Here is a 15,645-nt window from a genome sequence, read left to right on the forward strand (position 1 = left end):
TTTGTAGGTGGGAGGAGGTATGGGTACCACACTGGTTTAAATTAACTCATGGTTTACACTATCTGTGTTAGCAAAACTTATTTACTTATTTTGTCCAGGTGCTTCATGGTAATAGAATTTTTTTAAAATATCAGTTTATTTAATATGCATTTGCATCAGTGCGGGTCATTATGATAAATAGTGACACAGTAAGCAGTGTGTTTTTAAAACCTGGTATTGTGATTTTTACAGGGAAAAAAAAACTCAGAACATTAGGTAAGAATTTCTGAATTATAGAGACGTGGAGCAACACTACTGCCTGACGTTTTGCATTATGGTACACAGTTTCCAAAAAGGATTGTCAGCCAGTTGATTTGGTGGTTTCACAGGTGGTTTCACAAACAGTATTGTTGCAGTGTATTTTTTCCTTTCTTGAAATCAAGGCAAATATTTTTGAATGGATTTGTATATTATTTACGATGTACTAAAAAAGTATCTGTAATCGTTTATGTAAAATTACAAGATAATATTTTTCAAAACGTAATTATGGAAATGTTTGAGATACATTTTGGAAGGAATATATGCAGAGTTTGTTCTTGTCTCTGAATTACTGCTTTGTAATTATTAACTACTGTACCTTCATTACTCCTTACCTTCACTTAACCTGCATTTCACCTTCTTCATTTCCCTCCCTACCCCCTCATCCATCCTCCTGACTACCTCCTCATCTGCCCAACTCCCATTCCCTCATATATTCTCCCTGCTCCTTCCTCTTCCTCCCCACTCGTCCTCCTCCCACTCCCACTCCTTCCTCCTTTCTTTCTCCCTCCCTCATTTCTTCCTCAATCCTCCTTTCTCCACCCACCCTCCCTCTTTTCTCCACCCTCTTAGTGCTGTAAATTGGCAAGCGAAAGCCCATTAATATTGGTACCTATCAGAAGGAAAAAAAAAAATTGATATTCAGAATCGTATCGGAATAGGCTGAGTAACAGTGAAAAATAAATTAGTTTTACCCAGTGACCCAAGACACTAACGCTTATTTCTCCACCATTTTAGGTGTGACCTAACGCTGTAATGATTTTGTTGTTGTTGTTGTCAAAGATGTGGTCATATCCCAAATTCTGTTGACAGTCTTAAATGGTAAAATGCTTGAACTAAAACATACTGAATATTTAGAGCATAAAATTATATCATTGTGATTAGAATGAAGCTCGATGCAAATACCAGGACAGCAGTCTTCTGTCAAAAAACTGTGGCAGACTGGGAGGAACCTGCAAGTCAGGCAGTACAGTACTCACACATACACTGGTGGTGTTCCATCGTTGATATGACTTAGGTCTAATGTTAACTTTCGATAGTACAACAGCTATGTGCAGAAATTGTGTTTTTTTCATTTTTGCTATTAATCTTCAGTAAAATATTTAAGAATAAATAATATACCCAATTTAATTATTGCTGCCATTTTTTTAGTGTAAGGAATTTAGTACTAAATACTGTATGGTCATTACTTGTAAATCTTGATTTTGGTTAGCTAACATGAAAAAATGCTGGTACTTAACAATTTCTATTTATATATTAAACTACATTGAAATATCAAAATAGTCCTCTAGCTTTGTTATTTGGGGTTTTGTCTTAAAGAAGCTATAAAATGGTAACCATGCAACACTGCTATACTTTTATATTTTAAAATGTTTTTAAGACACATCAATACTCGTAAGGAAGTACAGTCTTTCTCACTGGGCAGATAATATTCATTCTGAAGTTACACTCAAATCTGCTCATCACAAACACCAATAACTTACACATGATCACCAATACAGACACATTGTCAGAAGATGTTCACACGTCAATTTAGTCTTCCCTTTTTGTATGTGTGTGTAGATAGATATATAGTAATACCATATTGCAGACCTTGTACATATAGCATAGTAATGAAGAAACAGTCAAGAACTACATGTAACACTTTTGTGTTACCTAAAGGATTGTTTTGCTGTAGAAGCTGAGAATAAATGAAGTTGCCAAATGTTATTCATCCCCACAGCTCAGAGTTACTCTCCTCTTTTCCCCCCATCTACTGCCTTTTGTATGCAGTAAATCATTTGTTTATTTAGACTGCAGAGAGAAGAGGAATTGTATTACTACTAAATATTGTAAATAATATACAGTAATAACTAATGAATGCGGGCAGTTTTTTTTTTTTTTTTCTGCACTGTTTACGTACATAAATCCACACAGCCACCACACATACTACCTGTACACAGTATACCTCACTCAACTGGTTGCTGTCATTTTTTTTTTTTTTTTAATCCAACACCCATTTATGGACCATTCATGCATTTCAGTAAGATTCTTCGTTAAGCCGCAAAACTGTCAAGATAACATCATTCTTTCACGCAGGGTCAGGGAAAACAGTGAATGAAATCTTCGGTAGAAGTCATTTTAATGTTTGTTCTGACAGTATCCCGATATCGACAGTATTTACTGTTATTGGTTCGGTGTTGAAAAAAATGCAAATATCGGCGATATATCGGTTCAGCGAATCATATCGGTAGCAGCACTACCTCCTTTTCTCTCCATCTGCCGGATGCCTCCTTCCTCCATACTCACTCTCCATTTCGGTTGTTTCCCACCCTATTTCTCATTCCTCCATCTCCCTTCCTTAACCTTCTCTCCCCCTTCCTCATTCCTGTCTTACTCCCCAAGCCTCATTTCTACCTCCCCCCCATCCTCATCCCTTCCTCCCTCCCCCTCCCTACATTCCTCTTTTCTCCCTCCCCCCACATTCTTCTTTGCTCCCTCCCTCCCATTCCTCATTTCTCCCTCCCTCCACATTCCTCATTTCTCCCTCCCTCCACATTCCTCTTTTCTCCCTCCCTCCACATTCCTTTTTTCTCCCATACCCCACATTCCTTTTTTCTCCCATACCCCACATTCCTTTTTTCTCCCATACCCCACATTCCTTTTTTCTCCCATACCCCACATTCCTTTTTTCTTCCATACCCCACATTCCTCTCCTCCTCTGCCCAACCCTTCCTCTCCTCCTCCTCCCTCCTAATCCTCCTCCTACCTCCTCCTCCCAGCTCTTCCTCTCCTCCTCTGCCCAACCCTTCCTCTCCTCCTCCTCCCTCCTAATCCTCCTCCTCATCCTTCCTAATCCTTCTCCTCCTCTCTTTTCTTCCTTTCTACCTCCTTCTCTTCCTTCACTCCCTATCCAAAACCCATGCCCTCACCCCAACCATATCCCACACCCATACCCTCACCTCACCCCCCATCCCACACCCAAATCCTCATCCCAACACCCTATCCCACACCTGTGCCCTTTCCCCACCCTCTGTCCCACACCCGTACCCTCACCCCACCCCTTATCCCACACCCATACCCAAACCTTAGCCACTACTCCATACCCACACCCTCTCTTCCTATTCCACACTTTTAGCGTGTTTTCCACGCCCTTTTTCTCACCTTCATCCTCACCCCCAATCCCACACCCACACCATCACCCCACCCCCTGCCCCACATCCTTCCCCTGCCCCCTATCCCACACCCTGCCCCCTGTCCCACACGCTTATCCTGCCCCCTATCCCATACCCTATCCTACACCCATACACAAATCTTACCCTTAGCCGCTATTCCATACACACACCTCTTCCTGTCTCACACTGATACCCTGTATTCCATGCCCTTTTACTCACCCCTATCCCACACCTTCATCCTCACCCCGAATCCCACATCCACACCTACACCCACACCCTCATCCCATACTCACTTCACTTGCGCCCATGGTACCCATACTCTGCTGTCTCACATTCCCATCCCCTATCTTCCACTCTTAAACTTTTAATCAACATTCTCACCTGCCAACCCACACACCCACTATCCCACACCCTCACCCACCATCCCACACTCTCACCCACCATCCCACCCCCTCACCCACTATCCCACCCCCTCACCCACTCCCACCCCCACAATCTCACCCCCATCCTAAACCCACCCCTTCACACCAATCCCATACTCTCAACCTTCAATCCCACACCCTTATCCCTTATCCCACACCTACACCCTCATCCACTATCCCATAACCACACCCTCACCCTCACTTCCCTATCCTACACCTACACCCATTCCTCTACTCTTGCCCCATCCCACACCTTCACCCATTTCTCTACTCTTGCCCCATCCCACACCTTCACCCCCTGTTCCACTTTGTCACCATCTGTCTCATACTTTCCCACCAGCCACCCATCGTACACTCTCACCCTCTGTCCAATAACCCTTTCCACCCCTGTTTTGGACCTTCCCTCTTACCATTTATCCTACATCCTCATCCTCACCTATATCCAGTGTCTAACAACCTCATTCACACCCCCCCTATTACATATCCCTCACTGCCTATCCCACCCCCTGACCCTCTGTCCAACACCCACACTCAACCCCCAATCCCACTACCCTCTGTCCAACACCCACACTCAACCCCCAATCCCACTACCCTCTGTCCAACACCCACACTCAACCCCCAATCCCACTACCCTCTGTCCAACACCCACACTCAACCCCCAATCCCACTACCCTCTGTCCAACACCCACACCTCAGTTCCCCAATCCCACAGCCTGAACCCCCCTCTCCCAGACCTTGAACCTCACCCCGTATCCCCCATGGACACCCACACCCTGCCTTCACCTCACCCATTCTTTCCCACACACCCTCAACCCCCCCCCCTCCTCTCTTTTTCGCTCCTCCTTAACCACCCTCCCCCCCTCTTGCTTAACCCCTCTTCCTCTCCTCTGCCTCGATCACCACTTCCTTCACTCCTCCCCACCTGTCTATCCCTTCCCCCCACCTATACACTTTCCCCCCTCACCAACACTAAAAAGGTTATCAAGGTGTCTAATAATAATAGAGTATTTTGAAATGTCCCAAATCATATTAATGACCAATCATCATATTGGCATCCTGGATAATATTGCGAGTACAGTCTGTAAATATTCCATCCCTTCTGTGAAACATTGTAAATAAATTTGTAACTGAAGTATTGAATGGTAGTGTTTAATGAGCCTTATACTATACATAAAGGAGCCCCCTTACGCAATTTAGGTCAAACTTACGGGGTGGACTGCACCAGAATGGTTGGTAAAATCTCGCAAAAAAATCCATATTTATAAAGATTCTTAAGGCCCATATTTATAAAGATTCTTAGGGAATATTTAAGAATCTTTATAAGTATGACTTAAGTCGAATTTATAAATAACCCGTGGTATGTATAAATTTTCTTAATTTAAGAATCTTTATGATATGACTTAAGTCATATTTATAAAGATTCTTAAGGCCCGTCCAGACGATCGAGCAATGCCCGCGGGCACAAGCGAGCAGTTTGCCTGTTGACGGGCTCACCGCTTGTGCCCGCGGGCAAATGTGTAAATTGCCACGGGCAATTTACGCATTTGCCCGCGGGCACAAGCGGTGAGCCCGTCAACAGGCAAACTGCTCGCTTGTGCCCGCGGGCATTGCTCGATCGTCTGGACGGGACTTTAAATATTCCCTAAGAATCTTTATAAATATGGATTTTTTTGTGAAATTTTACCAACTATCCTGGTGCAGTCCACCCTGTAAGTCTGACCTAAATTGCGTAGAGGGGCTCCTTTAAGTATAATATGAGGCTCATTAAACAACCATAAAATACTTTATTTACAAATTTATTTGCAGTACTTACAATATAAGTGAAATGAGTTAATATACAATCAGGTCAGTTAAACACCTTTAAGAGGCAGGCCTCGAAGCTACCTTGCCGCTGCCAGGTGGTGGCTTCGAGGCCTCCCTCTTAGAGGTGTTTAACTGACCTGATGTTATACAGTATTTACAATGTTTCAAGGAAGGGAAAGAGGAAGGTACAGTACTGAGAAGAGGTAGACTAGATGGTGGTCGTGCTAGGGGATGCTGGGGAGTAGGTTGGGTCGTGGTGGTACTGGCAGAAGAGTGGGTGGTTCGGATGGTAGTCATAAAAGGGAGGAGGTAGGGTGGTGGAAGGGGAATTAGGTATGGAAGTAGTGGAGTGGAAGGCAGGTAGAGTGGTGGAGGACATGAAGGTTAGTATTGGTGGAGGGGAGGTAGGACAATCAGAGAAATAAAGAAGGAATGAACAGTAGAGGCAAGGAGAAAGGCAGACGAGAGGGATGCAGGTGGAGAAAAGGACAGTGAAAGGAAAATGAGTGGGGAGAAGGGGCAAGGTAAGAGAGAGGGAGGGGGTGGAAAGAAGTAAAGGAGCTAAGGTAAGGGAGTAAGGACAGGGAAGAAAGACCTACGAATGGGGAAGTAGGAAGATGAGTAGGGAAGGGAAGGAGGAGAGATGTAAGGGACGGGGAGAGACGGAGAAAGTAATGGGCATGGTGAGGAAGGAAAGCAATTAAGGAGTAAGAGAAGGACAAGGAGATGAAGAGAGGGACAAAAGGCAGAGAACAGAAGGGAATGGCAAGAAGCAAGATGCAGGGAATGGAGGGGAACAGTTGGAAAGAGCATGGAGAGAGAGGAAGGAAGTATAATAGGCAGATGCATGCAAGTGCAGGCTATGGCAAAGTAGGGAGAGGCACAGCAAGCTAGGGGATGACAAGAAGAATAAAGAGACTGAAATAGGCAGTGAGGCAAGGCAAGGTTGGGAACAGCAAAGCAGGATAGGGGACAGGTAGGGAAGGGGATGACAGGAAGGTAAGGAGATACTAGACAGGATAGGGAATGGCATGGCAGAGTTAGGTAAAGAAATGCCAGGTAGGCTAGTTTAGAAAGTGGAACGGTACAGTAGGGATGGGCAAGTAAATGTAGGGAGTGGCAGGGTGAGGTAGGGGAGGGACACAAGGTAGGGCAGGGTGACATTGGGGAGGGAACATAAGAACATAAGAAGAGAGGATAACTGCAGTAGGCCGGTTGGCCCATGCTAGGCAGCTCCTAGAAGAGTAACTGAACTACTAGAATGAGATAAGGATAGCAAAGAAGAAGGCTCTCCCCCGCCCTCCAAACCCTCCAGCCGAAGCCGGCAGGAAAAAGTCAGAAAGAACACCACGCCGTATAGAAAAACTGGCGTGGACATTTTACAGGAAAGTGTGAAAGGAGAATAGAGACTATCATAGTGTAACCTGAAAAGAAAATTTATTTTTGAATTAGTATTGGTTATAATATTTTCTTTATTCTATATCCACCCCTTATTTGTCATATGCTTATCTAGCCTATGCTTGAAACTCTCAATGGAAGAGGCAGCAACTACTTTACTAGGTAGCTTATTCCATTCGTCTACTACTCTATTACCAAACCAATTTCTACCGATTTCCTTTCTGAAACGGAATTTTTCTAGTTTGAAACCATTATTTCTAGTTCTATCCTGTATGCTCACTTTAAGTACCTTGCTAATATCTCCCTTATTTATACCATTCATCCACTTAAAAACCTCAATTAAGTCTCCCCTTACTCTACGCCTCTCTAGCGAATGCAGATTTAGTCTTTTCAGTCTGTCTTCATATGACAGGTTCCGGACGTCATGCATCATTTTAGTCATTCTTCTCTGTACATTTTCTAACGAATTAATATCCATTCTATAGTAAGGACACCAAAATTGTACTGCGTAGTCTAAATGTGGCCTTACTAATGCTAGATAAAGTTTCAGTATTACTTTAGATGATCTATTGCTCACGCTTCTCGAAATAAATCCTAGGACCCTATTTGCTTTATTTCTCGCATTAATGCACTGTTGCCTAGGTTTAAGGTCGTTACTAATCATAACTCCTAGATCTCTCTCGCATTCCGATTTGCTAATTTCTTTGTTATCTAAGCTGTATTTAGTATCTCCAATGGTCTTGCCTACGTTAAGTACTTTACATTTTTCAACGTTAAATTCCATTTGCCAAGTTTTAGACCATTTGGACAATGTATCGAGGTCTTTTTGTAAGTAATGGCAATCGTCAGTCGAGTTAATGATACGCCCTATTTTTGTATCGTCGGCAAATTTGCTGATTCTGCTATTGACTCCTAAGTCTAGATCATTTATATATATGATAAATAATAAGGGACCGAGTACTGAACCCTGTGGTACACCGCTAGTTACTAATCCCCAGTCCGACTTAGTTCCATTTATTAATACTCTCTGCTTTCGTCCTTTCAGCCAGAATTCTATCCATTTTAAGATATCGCCGTCTATACCGTGTGCTCGAACCTTTCTAACTAACCTTTCGTGTGGGACTCTATCAAAAGCTTTACTAAAGTCCAGATAAATAACATCGTAAGCTTTATCGCTATCTACTGCCTCATAGACCTCCGAGTAGAATGACAACAAATTTGTGAGACAGGATCGTCCTTGCCTGAATCCGTGCTGACTTTCGTTTATAAGATTAAATCTTTCTAAGTGTTCTCTAATCTTATTTGCCAAAATTGACTCTAACATTTTTCCTACTATTGACGTTAGACTTATCGGACGATAATTCGACGCAGCTGATTTATCACCCTTTTTAAAGATGGGCACTACGTTTGCGGTTTTCCACGCCTCTGGAACTTCTCCTGAACTTAAAGAGTCATTAAATAACGTTAAAAGTGGCTGACATAATTCTTCTTTGGTTTCTTTTATAATTTTTGCATATATATCGTCCGGACCTGGCGATTTTTGAGGTTTTAACTTGTTAATTTCTTTCAATACGTCCTCCTTACTAATGGTTATTTTACTAAGAATATTTTCCGTATTCTCATGGTAAATATTTGCTGCTTGAGGGACCAGGCTTAGATTTTCCTTGGTGAATACTGATATGAAATAATTATTTAGGATGGAGCACATTTCTTTATCTTCACTGGTAATGTCACCTGATTCTGTTCTGAGTGGTCCTATCCTATCTTTATTTTTCGTTCGGTACATTTGATAAAAACCCTTGGGGTTTACTTTTGATTCACTGGCAACCTTAATTTCATAACTTCTCTTTGCTTTTCTTATCTCCCTCTTTACTTCTTTATTTAAAATTGTGTACCGGTTACGTAAGTGTTCCTCTCCACGTTTTATTTTTCTATATATTCCTTTCCTTTGGCCTATGAGAGATTTTAATCTGTTGTTTAACCATCTTGGTTCTGAATTGTTAGTTCTAAACGGTTTTGAAGGAATATATCTATCTTGGCCTCCGTATATTATATCTATTAACTAGTTATACTTCTCACTGGTCGAACGTCTGTTTGGTACTGGAGCTGAGTTAATTTCCGTCACCTGGACTACATTCCTATCTACCACCTCCCCCCTCACAGACACCTGACGGACGTCCCCACGTGCTTCCTGCGCCTGACCTATGACCTGGGGATCCCCACTAACCTGACATTCCCTCAAATAGCTAATCTCCCTGTGGAATACCGTTCGAAAATAAGCTCTTAAGCCATCGAAATCTCCTAGACGAAAATTAGGAACGGTGGAGGTATTTTCAGTGGAACAGACATCCCAAATAAATTTGAACTTAATTTCTTCATGATCGCTATTACCAAGTCGTCCACCAACCTCTATATCGCTAATGATATTTTCTTTATTAGCTAAAACCAAATCTAGTATATTATTACCTCTGGTGGGCTCCCTGATATACTGATAAAGGAAATTATCCTGTACTACCTCTAGAAATTCCTCTGACTCTGCATCTCCTGTCTGATTTCTCCAATCTATCCTTGGCAGATTAAGGTCCCCAACAATTATTACTAAGCTGGACTGTGATGCTTTCCTAATTTCCTCCCAGAGGTATTTACTATCAGCTCTACTTAATTTTGGAGATCTGTAAATTGCTCCTAAGACTAATTTCTCCCTATTGTTACTAATTTCAACCCAGACACTTTCTGTGTCCCTATTTACTTTAATGTCTGCTTTATTGTAACAGTTTAATGAATCCTTTACATAAATAGCTACCCCTCCCCCTTTCTTCCCTGACGGTTTGACACAAAAATATTATAGCCTTTTATCTGATATTCTGCTAAAAATTCTCGAGTGTCTGTATTCATCCAAGTTTCACTAATAACGGCAATGTCTATTTTCTCTGTACAAATTAAAGCCCTCAGTTCATCCATTTTATTACGTAAACTCCGGCTGTTTGTGTAGTACACTTTCAGATTATTACGAGTAGTTATGCCTTTACCTTGGCATTTACTGTTATTTATTTTATTACTAACTGGGAAACTCTTTACTTTACTAATATAACAATTTTTTGTACTATCGCTTATCGCCCTTCTATCATCGCTTGTTCTATCATCTATCATCGCCTGCTCAATTTGAGGTGCCTGAGTGGATGTATCTACACTATTGGTTGAACTTTTGTTCTTAATTTTGCAAGTATCGATGCATCTATCCAAACATGGTAATAATGATTTCTGACTGTAGTTGCTGCATCTTCCTGTACACCTACTTCTCAATCTCGAAAAAATCCCTCCAACTCCCTATCTATCATTCCAGCTAAAACTGTAACTCCTTGCCTGCTAAGATGAGTCCCATCCCAACTATACAAGGCACTTCGTCCATAAAACCGGTCCCAGCTGTCTATGAAAGGTATTGCATTATCTTTGCAATACCTTTCAAGGCGGCAATTAAACCCTATTGCCCTGCTCAACCATTCCCTTCCAAGGGTACAGAGAGGAAGGGTTAAGTAGACGAAAGGTAGGGTAGAGGGAGGTCAGGTTTGATGGGGAGAAGCAGAGGAGGGTAGAGAGGGAATGGGCAGTGTAGGTAGATGCAGGGCAGAGTAAGGATGGGACAGGTAAAGTAGGTGAGTGAGCAGCAACATGGGTTAAGCAATATAAGGCAGTGAAGAATGACACATGGCAACTTAAGGAGAGGATGGGTAGGTAAAGACTGGGTGGAGTAGGAAGATACAGGGCAGAATAAGGAGAGGGAAGGTATGTTAGGGAGAAGCAGGAAGGGGTACCAAGAGGCAAGGTAAGGTAGTAAGAGGAAGCGCTGGGAAAGAAGGGGAAGGTTACGGTAGGATATGCAAAGACAACGTAGGGTGAACTTAAGCAGGGTAGTGTAAAGCATCAGTGGGTCAATAAAATCGAAGTACAAGTTAGCAAAGATCATATGGCACTGAGTTATGATTTGAAGGGATAGTACAAAGTACAGAGGACACGACAGGATAATGAGATACTAAAGGGGGTTTTAACGTTGGGTAAAGGATGTGTTTTCAGAAACAGCATAATATGATAGAAGTACTGGCACTCCCCAAGAATCTCTAAGACATGAACGAGGACGAGGCTGCTAGAAAAGGAAAAGCAGTAGCATAATTTGGACAGCCAAAAGGATTGTGAAACACAAAGGGGAACATCACAGACAGAGCAAGGAGGAGGTCCACTGGACATTAAATAAGAGTAAGTGAACTGAGTTTTGAGCAAATGTGGAAGCAGGCATGGAAAAGTTGGGGAGAAGTGAGAGTGTATTTTCTTGGAGTTATGAATGGCAAAGTAGGGAATGTGAAGGTGGATGGAGTAGTTGGTGAGTGGGGCTTGTTCATTCGTTTTTGAAGACTCCAACATGCTTATATGTATTGGCCTTGGTCACCTAATGGCAGCTCTCCATGCTGCTTGATCTCTGGCAGCTTCCCTATAAAGTCTCTAATCCCTGAGGCCACACTCAATGACCTCATCCTAGGTCTTCTTCGGTCTACCTTTCGCAACCCTACCCCTACCATTCGCACTATTAGTTTCTGCACCCATTTATCATCCCCCATCTTCTCCACATGCCCAAACCCTCTCAATCTACCTCTCCTCATCACAACACCAATATACTCCAGTCACATCCTACCCCTGAACTCTTCCATTGTAAACCTAGCCTCCCCAGGCCTCACACTCAGGTACACACTGCACATCCACCTAATCACTGTCATTTCTGTATGTCTGAGCCTGCGAATATCCTCTTCCTTTACTGCCCAAGTCTCATTACCATACAGCATTACACTCCTAACACGTGCTGCATACAAAGATCTCTAATTATGAAGGGAGAGCCCTGTCAATGTCAGGAGAAGTAACAGCTCTCTGAACTTCTTCCAAGCACTCCTCACTCTAGCCACATAGCTAGCTCCAGCCCCACCTCCAGCAAATAACACGTCTCCCAAATAACAGTACTCTTCCACACACTCAAGCAACTCAGCAGAAAGTTTAATTCTTTCACACCTGACAATTTCCACCTGCTCTCCCTGACTCACTGCACACATGAAATCAGCATTTCTCTCACAGTCTATCTCCAATACAACATCTCTTATGCACCCACTATCACATACACTGCACAAGATGGAATTATTTTCTACGCCTCTGTGGCATATCGCACAAGGCCACTCTCCCTCTTCTTTGACAGTACCGCCACCAGCCCAAGATACCATCACTTTTGTCTTATCTGCATTTTACTCTTAAGCCCATGTGCCCCATACCATCTCTCCACTTCCTAAATCTTTCCTCCGCCTCCCATTCATTCTCTGGAATGAACACCAGGTCATCAGCATACATCTCCCACAGAAGTCCATTTCTGAAGTCACGTTGAGAGAGTTTCAAATACCATGATAAACAACAAGGGGCTCAAAACTGACCCGTGGTGCACACCAACATTCACGGGGTGTGCCTGCAGATGTGGATGAGAATGGTTGTGCTCTAGTGGACATCTCTGTGGGGAGGGGATTGGTGATAGCCAACAACCTCTCCAGGAACAATATGATTCACAGGTATACATGGCGAGTGATGAGAAGGGAGGTTGGTGAGCTGAATGAATGGAAGGCAATGATCGATTATGTGTGTGTGGATAAGAGAATGAGAAGATAACGTGCTAGATGCAAGAGCATAAAAAGGTTGGGATGTGGACTCTCGAACCACCACATTGTAGTGGTGAAAGTCAAGGCACAAATGCAATGGATGCTAGGGAGGAGAGAAAGGTAGGAGAAGGTAGTCCAAAGAGGGTAGAAAGGTTGCAGAAGGGTGAAAAGACAGAAAATAAGAGAGAGGTGGAGGAGTAACTGGGCAAATATGATTTGAAGCAGAAGCGGAAGGTGGAAGGTGTGTGCAAGGTTTGAAGCAGAAGGGGGAGGTGGAAGGTGTGTGCAAGGTTTGAAGCAGAAGGGGGAGGTGGAAGGTGTGTGCATGGTATTCCAAGAATAAATCTGTACAGCATGTGAGGTGGAGTGTGGCGTGAAGTCAAGATGCATGGGGGTGCAAGGAACAGCATGGTGGAATGAAGAGATGAGACACACTGTGACTTAAAAGGAAGCATATAATTAGTGGATGGGAACCAGAAGCACGGAGGAAGCTGAGAGACGGAATAGAGTTTTATGCAGAGAAGTGAAAATAGTATTAAGAAGAAGAGTGGATGAGGAGTTTGCAAGGAATATGAGTTTAAAGTGGAGGGAATCTACGAAAATGTTCTGGAAGGAGGTCGAGGGAGTAAGACATGATGATAAAGAAGGCAGCATTGAGAATGAAAGTAAAGTGAGTATAAGTGGTGGGGGAATGGCTGGGAGAAGAAGGGAGATGAAAAGAGAGTTAGAAATCAAAAGGACGGAAGTAACAGAAGCAGGGTAGGTTATGATGGACATAGATACAGTAAAATAGGCTATGGAGAAACAGGATAAAAGACACAGCACTGCAGGGTGAGGCAAGGAACAACTGGGTTGAGAGACAGGGCAGGGCAGGGTGGCAAGAAACAGTGTACCAAGATAGGGGGCAGGGTACTAAAGACACAGCATAGGCAGTGGCAAGGTAGAGGAGGTACAGGGAGGGCAGGGTAATGAGAGGAAGGTCAGGGTAGGGATAGCCAGAGCAGGGTAAACTCAGCTGGGTAAGATGGGAAGAGGCAAGGTCGAGTGGAGGGCTGGACATGGAACGACAGCATAGGGTAGGAAGGGACAGGAGAGTGTTTAGGGAGAGAAAGGGAAGGACAGGATAATACAAGATAGGATAGGTAGTGTAGTGAAAGGCAGGGTAGTGTAGAGAGAGGGAGTGTAGGGTAGGGAGAGAAGCATTAGTGTAGGAAGGGGCAGGATAAGGAAGGGGTGGTGAGTGGGAAAAGGTGTGGCAGGGTAGATAGCAGGCCAGAGCTGGGAGAAGAAGGCAAGGTAAGGGATGGCTGGACTGGGTAGGGTATGGGATGGCAGAATATATTAAGAGGAAGTAGGGCATGGTACAGCATGGTTGGCAATGGCAGGGAAGGCAGGTTAAGGGAGGGCATGGCTGGATAGGGAAGAGGATGACAGGTCAAGGTAGCAGAGGGGAGAGAACAAGGTAGGGAAGGGCAGATCAACAAAGGGTAGGATAGGGGAGAGCATGGCTGAGTAGGATAGAGAATGGCAGGGAAGGGTAGAGTGAGGGCCATTAGAGACAGGTCAGGTGGTGGATGACAGGATTGGGCTAGGGATGGAGGGAAGGATAAGGTAGATGATGGCAGGGCAGGGTAAGGTAGGAGAGAAAAAAAAGATGCATTAGACAGAAACCTAATACAATATATAACTAACACAGCACTACATATACTGTATATATAAAAGTACATGACACATAAAACCCTCTTTATAGGGGTACAATGACTATACAAGTTTTTTTTTACATATATGTAATTTACATTCTGACAATTATTTGTAGTCCTAAATATTCATTCATCATCTAATCCAGTGTTGCCCCACGGGCAGCACACGAGCCCGGGGCTAGGCAAGTTGGTCCTGACATTTAAGATGAGAGTGACCAGCCTCACTCATCCCTGAGATGCATTACATATGCAGAAACCCCAACCACCCCTTGGATATAAACCTGCACTGGCTCAATCTGATTGGAGCACCTTAATTGCTCACTAAACCACCAGGTGCCATAATTTGGTTGTTCGGTTACCACCCAGCAGAGTAAATGGTTTCCTGGTGTACAAGAAACCATCTGGCTTGTCACTCACTGCAAAGTCACCTGTAGACAGAAAAAAAGAGGAAAGAATGAAGGAAGGAAAGACGGAAAGGGAGGAAAGGGTAGGCACTCGAGAGCAGCACTACATCGAGTGGACAAATAAAATTACTAAAATAACCAAGGTGAAAATCTTTCTTGCAGGAGCACAACCTTCATTTAAAGCAATTTTTACCTACAAGTGCTTTCCAGAAACACAACAACTGTTAACTGAGGAATTACTGTATATGAGTAAAGATGCTTTTTGGTAGCATAATACACTGAGTCGAAAAGTTGTAATAGGTGTGCAAAAGGTGCCTTTAGGTCTCAAACAAATCTGTTATATACATATTTTCTTGTGCATATATACTGAGGTGTGCCAGTAACTTTTATTTTAAGAGTGGATGATGATGATGATGGTGGAAACGTTCCACCTCCACACCAGCGTTAGACACGTGAATCAAGATGCTCAGTTGCTGAGGGGTCTTCTCACCACACCAGTGATACTCAAGTAAGTCATGATGCTTACCTGCAGAAGAGTCCTCTCACTTTTACATTTAAACCTTTTTCTCCATGAGCTACCTGCTCCCCCCCCCCCTTCTTTATTAACAGTACCACCCTATGTCAATGACCTAACGATTGATTCAAAACACTAAAGCTCAACAAACAGCGTCCAACCACCAACAGTATCCACCAATACTACAACACTACCTTATCCCATAAACCAACTATCACTCTTTTCATGCCAGACACAAATCTCATAACAAACCCTCGTCTCCTTTTTCTAT

The sequence above is a fragment of the Coenobita brevimanus genome, chromosome 38, assembly GCF_032717465.1.
Source record: "Coenobita brevimanus isolate Jiangsu-jjx chromosome 38, ASM3271746v2, whole genome shotgun sequence".
Lineage (NCBI taxonomy): Eukaryota > Metazoa > Arthropoda > Malacostraca > Decapoda > Coenobitidae > Coenobita > Coenobita brevimanus.